The sequence below is a fragment of the Cyprinodon variegatus genome, unplaced genomic scaffold, assembly GCF_000732505.1.
Source record: "Cyprinodon variegatus isolate N-32 unplaced genomic scaffold, C_variegatus-1.0 Scaffold105, whole genome shotgun sequence".
In the NCBI taxonomy this organism is placed as follows: Eukaryota; Metazoa; Chordata; class Actinopteri; order Cyprinodontiformes; family Cyprinodontidae; genus Cyprinodon; species Cyprinodon variegatus.
The window spans coordinates 1,025,022-1,032,609 of NW_015150558.1; positions in this window are offsets into that span (position 1 = coordinate 1,025,022).

The following is a 7,588-nucleotide window of genomic DNA, read 5'->3' on the forward strand; positions in this document are numbered from 1 at the left end:
TGTAGGACTGAGTGTTTTTAAAAAACCATTAACCATATACATTCACAAAAGGCCACTTTATCTCATTAAACCGACTTCTTAGCTTAAATTATTAGACAACACACACTTCTAGCCTACATTTATCGTAGCTTTATTCTCTCTTACCCTTTAATTAAACTCGATGCTAAAACGGAGGAAAATAATAGTAAGAAAAGAACTAAATAGTATGAACTCCAGGTTAGTTTTAACTTTTCCAGTAAACAGCTGTTAGCAGCTAATGGAGGCTAACTTTAGCCCTTTGGCTAGCTCAAAGCGTTACCGGAAGTAGCTCTCGCTTGATATTGTTTATTCTCTTTGTTAAGAAAATAAAAGCCTCTTGGCTGTTTGTGTTGGTTTCTATGGAAACATTCAGACTTTAGAGACGTAAAGCAGGAAGAAGAGAAGCACAACATAAAAAAAAAAAAACGTTAAGTAAGCTGTTGTGTAATTTTGATTCCATTTACAAACAATGGACGCATCTGAGAAGACAAACATTCAAATTGCGAGTAAATTATTAACTGAGCGTAAATAAAGTTATTCACTGTTAGCTAACTGCTCTGAATCGTTCTTTCGTAACTATAAAAATAAAGATTTACAATTAATTAACAGCGTCTTACCTTTATGATCCTTTAATTTTATTTATAGTTTTTTTCCTATTTTATTTCACTATATAAACATTGTTTTTTTATATTATATGTCATTATTTTTATAAAAATAAATCAGCAGGTAATAAATCTATTATGTGATCAACATGACTGAAAATATAAAACTTAATGAATCAATTAGAAACTACCAGATTACATACAATTGTAAAAGCAGGTGTGCTTGTTAAATTGATTTATTTTAGATTTTTAATCTCTTCTATCATATATTATTTAAAAAAATTATTTTAAATCATTTTTATTTTTAAAGAATTATATAAAATGTTTAGTTTTGTCAGGTTTTTTCCCTTCAATCGTGAAGAGAAAATCTATAGAAAGGTGAAATTTGAATCTGTTTTCATGGTTAAAAACAGGCATATTTAATTTAAAAAAAGGTGAAATATATGTTGTTTGACTTTTACTTGTTATCTTTTATTATCTCAGCAGTAATGTGGACAAAGTCTGTGTGCGTCGGAGCAGAAGCTGGAGGACGGCAGGAGGAAAAGTGCCTATATTGATTTCAGCCAACGTCTTTCGGCCCCCAGAAAGTCTGAGCTGCAGCCTGGGAGCGTCAGAGCAAAGCAGCACAGCAGCAGCAAGGATCATCCAGAATAAAAACTAAACCAGCACTTTTCTGGAGGAAATCATCCACCGTCAGTGAATTCTTGGTCTTTATCATTGCAAACTTTACTCATGCATTTAGCATCAACCTTAGACTTAAACTTGGACTCAAATTTATTTATCCTGTAGGATTACTCCTTCAGGGAAATTCTGGTTCCAGTAGCTTATATAGAGCACAAAGAGTTAAAGCAAGATGCCATTAAAGATATAAATGGAACAGACAATATAAAAAAGTGTATATAGCAGAAAAAAAGCATTTTTTGAAGAGTTGCCTGATGTGCTCCTTTGGTTAAACCCTCAGTGATTTATACCAGAAATATGTGCATCACCTGACCAGAGTGTGAGTCTTTCCAGTGATGATTAAAGCTTATCATGTTTGTTTGAACAGCTGCATGAAGGGAAGGGATGCAGAGGAGACGGCTGATTATCAGAAAGCTTTCTTCTCCAGAGCTGCCTTCCCTCAGCCTGAATAGGTGGTTCTGCACAAAGAAACAGCGCTGTTTGGTTTCCTCTCCTGGTTAAATGACTAAATGTTTCAGTCCAGGTGAACGTCAGTCTGGGCGAGGCTTAAATCCAGCTGTGTGACTTCCAGGCAGCTGCTGTTTGTCATAAACAGGCTTGTTTTCTGGAGCTGACGCTGCTCGCCTGGCCTTCGTCTACAACCTGCAGGTGAATGAAGTGACTTTAAAAGCTTGGAAATGTAAACAATTGCATTTTATAGGCAGAGGATGATGCATCATGTTCATGAATTCATTAATAAAATAAACATAATCATTGGTTTCATCTCTGATTACATAGCAACTTCTGTCCTGCTCCGGTTTCTTTTAAGATGTCGACGACTTTATTAATCCCACCAGGGCCAACTGGTTTCAGCAGCATACGAGACAAACAAGCAAAATAAACACGTAAAAACATTTAAAAAAAGGATGAATAAGAAAGAAAAAAAAAAGTGAAATGGGAGCTTAAGGACCAAAATTAATGATGAAGCTAGATTGAATTTAACTAGATTACACCAGTAAAGAAGATAAGCAAAACAAGGGTAATATAGTAAACCTGATTAGACTAGTTCAACTAAAATAGACCAGTTTAACTAGACGGACTAAAACTGGTAGTTGGTTCCACAGGAGAGGAGCCTGAGAACTAAAAGATCTGCCTCCCATTCTACTTTTAGAAATTCTAGGAACCACTAGTAAACCTGCAGATTGAGAGCGAAGTGCTCTGTTAGGAACATAAGGAACAATCAGATCTCTGATATCAGATGGAGAAATGGCTCCTAAGCAAAGGTTCATGTACGTTGTGTAAGTAAACAACTGTGAAAAATACTAATAAACATTTAAATGTTAAATCAGATCAAGAATCTGTAATGTGTGATGGTGTCCAGTAGGGGGCAGCAGAAACCCATTCATTGGTTTTTATTTAACTGCAATACAATATAAACAAACAGGCTCATAAAAAACAGTTTACCAGCAGAGAAATTGTTTTAGAGAAATATTAATAACGTTAATTGTTACAAATATGTGAAAAGGTTTAGATTAAAATGGTTTTATTGCAGCTGCATGATCACTGTGGAATTTATGAAGAACCAGCCTTTAATTAGAGTCAACTGGGAAAGAAGTTGATGAAGGATTATTTATGAAAAAATGACTATTATAAAGTTCATAGTATAATAAAAATGACTCTCAGTGAGACTTACTGAGTAAGACTTTCCTTTTCTCTCAACTCTTAACACAATAAAGACAAGAGAAATTTCCCTTTAGGTAAAGCAGATCATCTTTTAAAAAATCAGCATTTAATTACAGAAAAATAACTCCTGGCCAAAAGTGACAGATGTCTACGATGAGAGGAATAATTCAAACATTTAGAAAACCTGGAACTTTAAAGAACGGAGCGGCTGTGGTGACAGTCGCCAGTTCACAAGGAGCTCACTATAGTTTTTCCTGCTTAGAGTTTCCTTAGAGAAAAAATGTTCAACCTTTGATCTGATTGGATTGAATAAATGGTTCTTAGACGACATGAGGTGTGATGATATAAAACTAAACTGAAACCTTGAGCCCATTGATGAGCAAAGTGGAGGATCTATGATGCTGAGTTACTGCCTCTACTCTGAGCCTGTTCCTGCTTAATGAAAGTACATTTTTAATCATCTTTGGGTTTATGATTTCTAATTGGTAAATATCTTTGTTCCTGATTTGGTTTCTAATCTTTAGTTTTTCTACGATGTGATCCTCCAGGTTTCATTGTCCTGTCTCGGTCACTGTTTGCCTCTCAGCGTGTTTCCCTCCATCCTGTCTGTCTGACTTCTCTCTGGTCAGTAAGGAATAATCAATGGATCATTATTTATACCTAAAACTAAAATTTTTGCGGCGATGTAATGAATTTAGTGTTAATCAATAAAAAAATGAAAGCAATAATTTTTGTCATGATCACTGAGTCTGGGAGCGGCCATTTTGGCCCAAATCTAGTAGCCCCTCCCTCCTGCCATCTTCCAGCAGTGACGTCACGGTGCGGTAAGCCTAGCGCCATTCTCCCCGCTTTCCAAGCTAAATCAATGGGAACTACTAGACACATCTGCAATCAACAACAATTATTGAAGATTTCCAGAGGACTTCACCATTGAAATTCACCAGAGCTATAGTGAAACTCTGAATTAAAAACACTGATCATTTATTGAACAGGATGGAATCATTTCAGATTTAAAGAACTTTCAGACGTTTGAATTCTGAATATGAGCGACTTTTCCTTTAAATCTCCTGGTTTCCTTGTTCCTTGTTATTTCTGGTTCCTCAGGTTTTTGCTCATTAAATCCTCGCTGCTGTCTGGATCCTCCTGTAACGTTCAAGAAGGCAAAGCTGCAAATAATAGAGGAGCCACAAAGCCTGGAAGCTGTGAGAGAAACTCTGCTTCTTTTGGTCATTTAGGATTAGAAATAATGTTTAATCAAACAATGAAAAGGAAAGTTGGTCTTGTTTTGTTTTTTATAGTTTATAGTTTAGTTATACCGAACATTGAAGGTAAATGTAAACACTACATTTCAAAGAGAGAAAAAAAAAAAAAAAAACGTTGATCCAAACTGATCTGAACAGGAAAAGTTTATTTGGATTTAATTTATGAGATTCAGATTTAAGGTGAGTCCAAATTGTTAAAATTAATAATTTTTTTCCTGCTTTTATTGACCCACAGAAGAAAATAAGAACGTGAGGCGTTCTTATAATAAGTCAAAAACCTTAAAACATTTTTTAAGTTTTTGACTGCGGTTTGCTTACCGACCTGACATCAGAGTGGAGGACGCCATCATCTACCTGCTGCAGTGGCCGCTCACCCACCTGGAGACCACTGGGAGCGCAGTGAGGGTCACGGTCTTTGACCTTTCCAGCGCTTTCAGTCCCATCACAGCAGAGCTGCTGAGGGGGAAGCTGGAGGTGACGAACTTCCTGCTGCCTGGACCATCATCTACCTCACCGAGCGCCCTCAGTATGTGCGCCTACACAGCTGTCAGTCAGAGGTCTGCATCATGAACTTTGTGGACTGGTGTGAGAAGAACCACCAGTGTCTGAACACCAGTAAGACCAGAGAGATGGTGATTGACTTGAGGAAAAGACCCCCACCTCACTCCACTGGAATAAACTGGACTGGACCAGGGCCAGAGCCTCCTCCACCTCCTGAGGAGGCTGAGGTCCTTTGGAGTGAGCAGGCTGCTGCTTCAAACCTGCTATGATTCTGACAAAAAAGACTGAACAAACTGGTGAGGAAGGCCGTTTCTGTCCCAGGCTGCACTCTGGACTCAGTGGCTGAGAGGAGGGAGCTGTCCAAGCTTCCATCCATCATGGACGCCACCTTCCACCCTCTGCAGCAGACTGGAGAGGAGCTGAGCAGCTCCTTTAGTCAAAGACTTTTACAGCCTGTTTGGAAAAAGAAGCTACTGCAGGTCATTCATCCCTGCTGCAACCAGACTCTAGAATGCAGCATTAATACCGCAATAACTGCTGCAATGTTTAATGTGCAATTACTATCTGATACCCTGTGCAATAATTATATATATAAATATAAAATATCCATCTATATAAAGACCCATGTAAACACCATGTGCAATAACCTGGTATAATAATAATTCTACTAGAAAAAAAAAAAGCTGTCATATGTGGAAGCACTGCATATGCTGTATATATCCCATGCACCTTCTTCTCTTTTGACTATCTGAGATGATTTAACAAGTACATTTCTCCACTGTGAGATCAATAAAGTCAATCAACCAATCAGATTCAAGCTTCCTTCTCTCTGTGTTTTTCTGAAAATGCTTCAGTAGAAGCAGCAGCTCTGATTGGCTGCTCAGGCGGAGAACTTCCTGGGATGCAGACGTGTTGATGCTGCAGCAGCGTGTGGCGGTGGCGACTGACCCTGAGCATTAACAGCAGCTCACAACAGCCCGGCGACCAGCGAAGGAAGCCACGCAGTAAAATCAAGAACATACCACACATAGCAGAGTCTGTCCCAATGACTGCTGAGAGCAGAGGAACCAGGCTGAAGATCAGAGAAAGTTCTGCTCGGATCTGAAGGACTGATTTCTGATTTTAAACGCTGCTTCTGCTGATCCATGAGGAGAAGAACCGGTTCCCATCATGCTCTTCTTCTCACTTCAGTGGGATTCTCCTGCTGCAGGAAGAGCTTGGATGGATGACATTTGACTTTTTCAACTTTTAACAACACTTTATTTACACAAATGAAAACATAATAACAAATGAGTTAAAAAATCATTAAATGAGGAGCTTGTTAACTTGTATTTTTCCTTAATCTGACACAGAATATAAAATATTGTTAAAACCCCACAGCCGAATAAAATCCTCCATGTTTTCTGTGTGTCTCTGTGGAAGTGAGCTCCCTCCTGCAGTCTGTCTCTGCGAGACAATAAACGGCCATCTTTGCTTCACTGATTAAAAAATTTAAAAGTCGGGTCTTTGGTTTATTTCCTCTATTCCAGTAAACGCCTCCTATAAAAAGCGCGTTTGTAAAAACTGTCCCAAAAAGACTAAAAACTAAATGCTAAAAATGGTCTTTAGTCTTTTGCATTCCATAAAAACGAGGAACCTATTTTCAGACAGATCGCAGAAAGGACAATGATTTAAAACACCCGGATAATAACCGATAAAAACCAGTTTGTGGCGCCGTGTAAAATCCTCCATCGGAGGTCACCAGTTCGTTTATTGATTGGAGGTTTATTTAAAGTCCTCCACTAACTTTTGATTATTAACACAGAGGAAGAAAAAAATGCTAAAGCAATAAGAGAGGAAGGCTTGTCATCTTTGGCAATCCATATATCAGAGATTAATTCATTCAACTTTATGGGACTTAATTTGTGTAAAAACTTCGCCTTCCAGTTAGGCCCAAAAATCCTTTATGAAAAAGCGCTAAGTTATCAAATAAGAACAACATACAGACCCCAATTTATTGATAAAAGTAAAAGTAAGTCAGTCAGTAAAACTCTCACCTTCAAGTAATAATAAAATATCACTTAGAATAATTGAAAGTCAATTCCTCCTCTGCCTCGACTCTAATTTTAATATTTAAATATATATAATTTTTTTTTTTTTTTACAATTTCTGTTTTTCAGATTGAATTTGATGAACTTCATTGTATTCAAATTGTTTCACAGATCAAACCCTCCTCACTTCAGATCAAATCCAAACGCTCATAAAATCAGTAGAAATACATCTTCAATTCAATTCAGCTTATTTCTATAGCACCAATTTACATCAAATCATTTTATAGACAGTTCAACCAGATCATCCAGTCAGATTGGTTTAAAGTTTTCTATCTAAGGAAAACCAGTTGATTGCATTGACTCAGCAACTCTTCAGCAATCCCTCACACTAAGCATGCTTGTAGCGACAGTGGAGAGGAAAAACTCCCTTCTTCTTGGAAGCCATCTTTCCTCTTCCTTCACAGTTATCAGCTGTATCCTGTTGCTTTGTCAATGAATTAGCCAAATAAAATACAGGACTAGAAAATGTTTTTTGGCAGAGGTGGGTACCCAAAGGTTTTACTCGAGTACTTTTTTACTCAAGTAAAAGTAGAATGTAGTCATCCATATTCATATTCATATTCAAGTACTGGGTACCGTCTGATTTGCTGTCCAACCAGGTTCAATAAGTTATGTTCAAATTCTGTTTTTCAAAGTAATAAAATAAAATAAAATACAAGTAAATATAAGAGATAATGATGAACACATGCCATCTCAGGTCACTTTCCAGTTCACCAGATCATCCAGTCAGATTGATTCAAAGTTTTCTATCTAAGGAAAACCAGCTGATTGC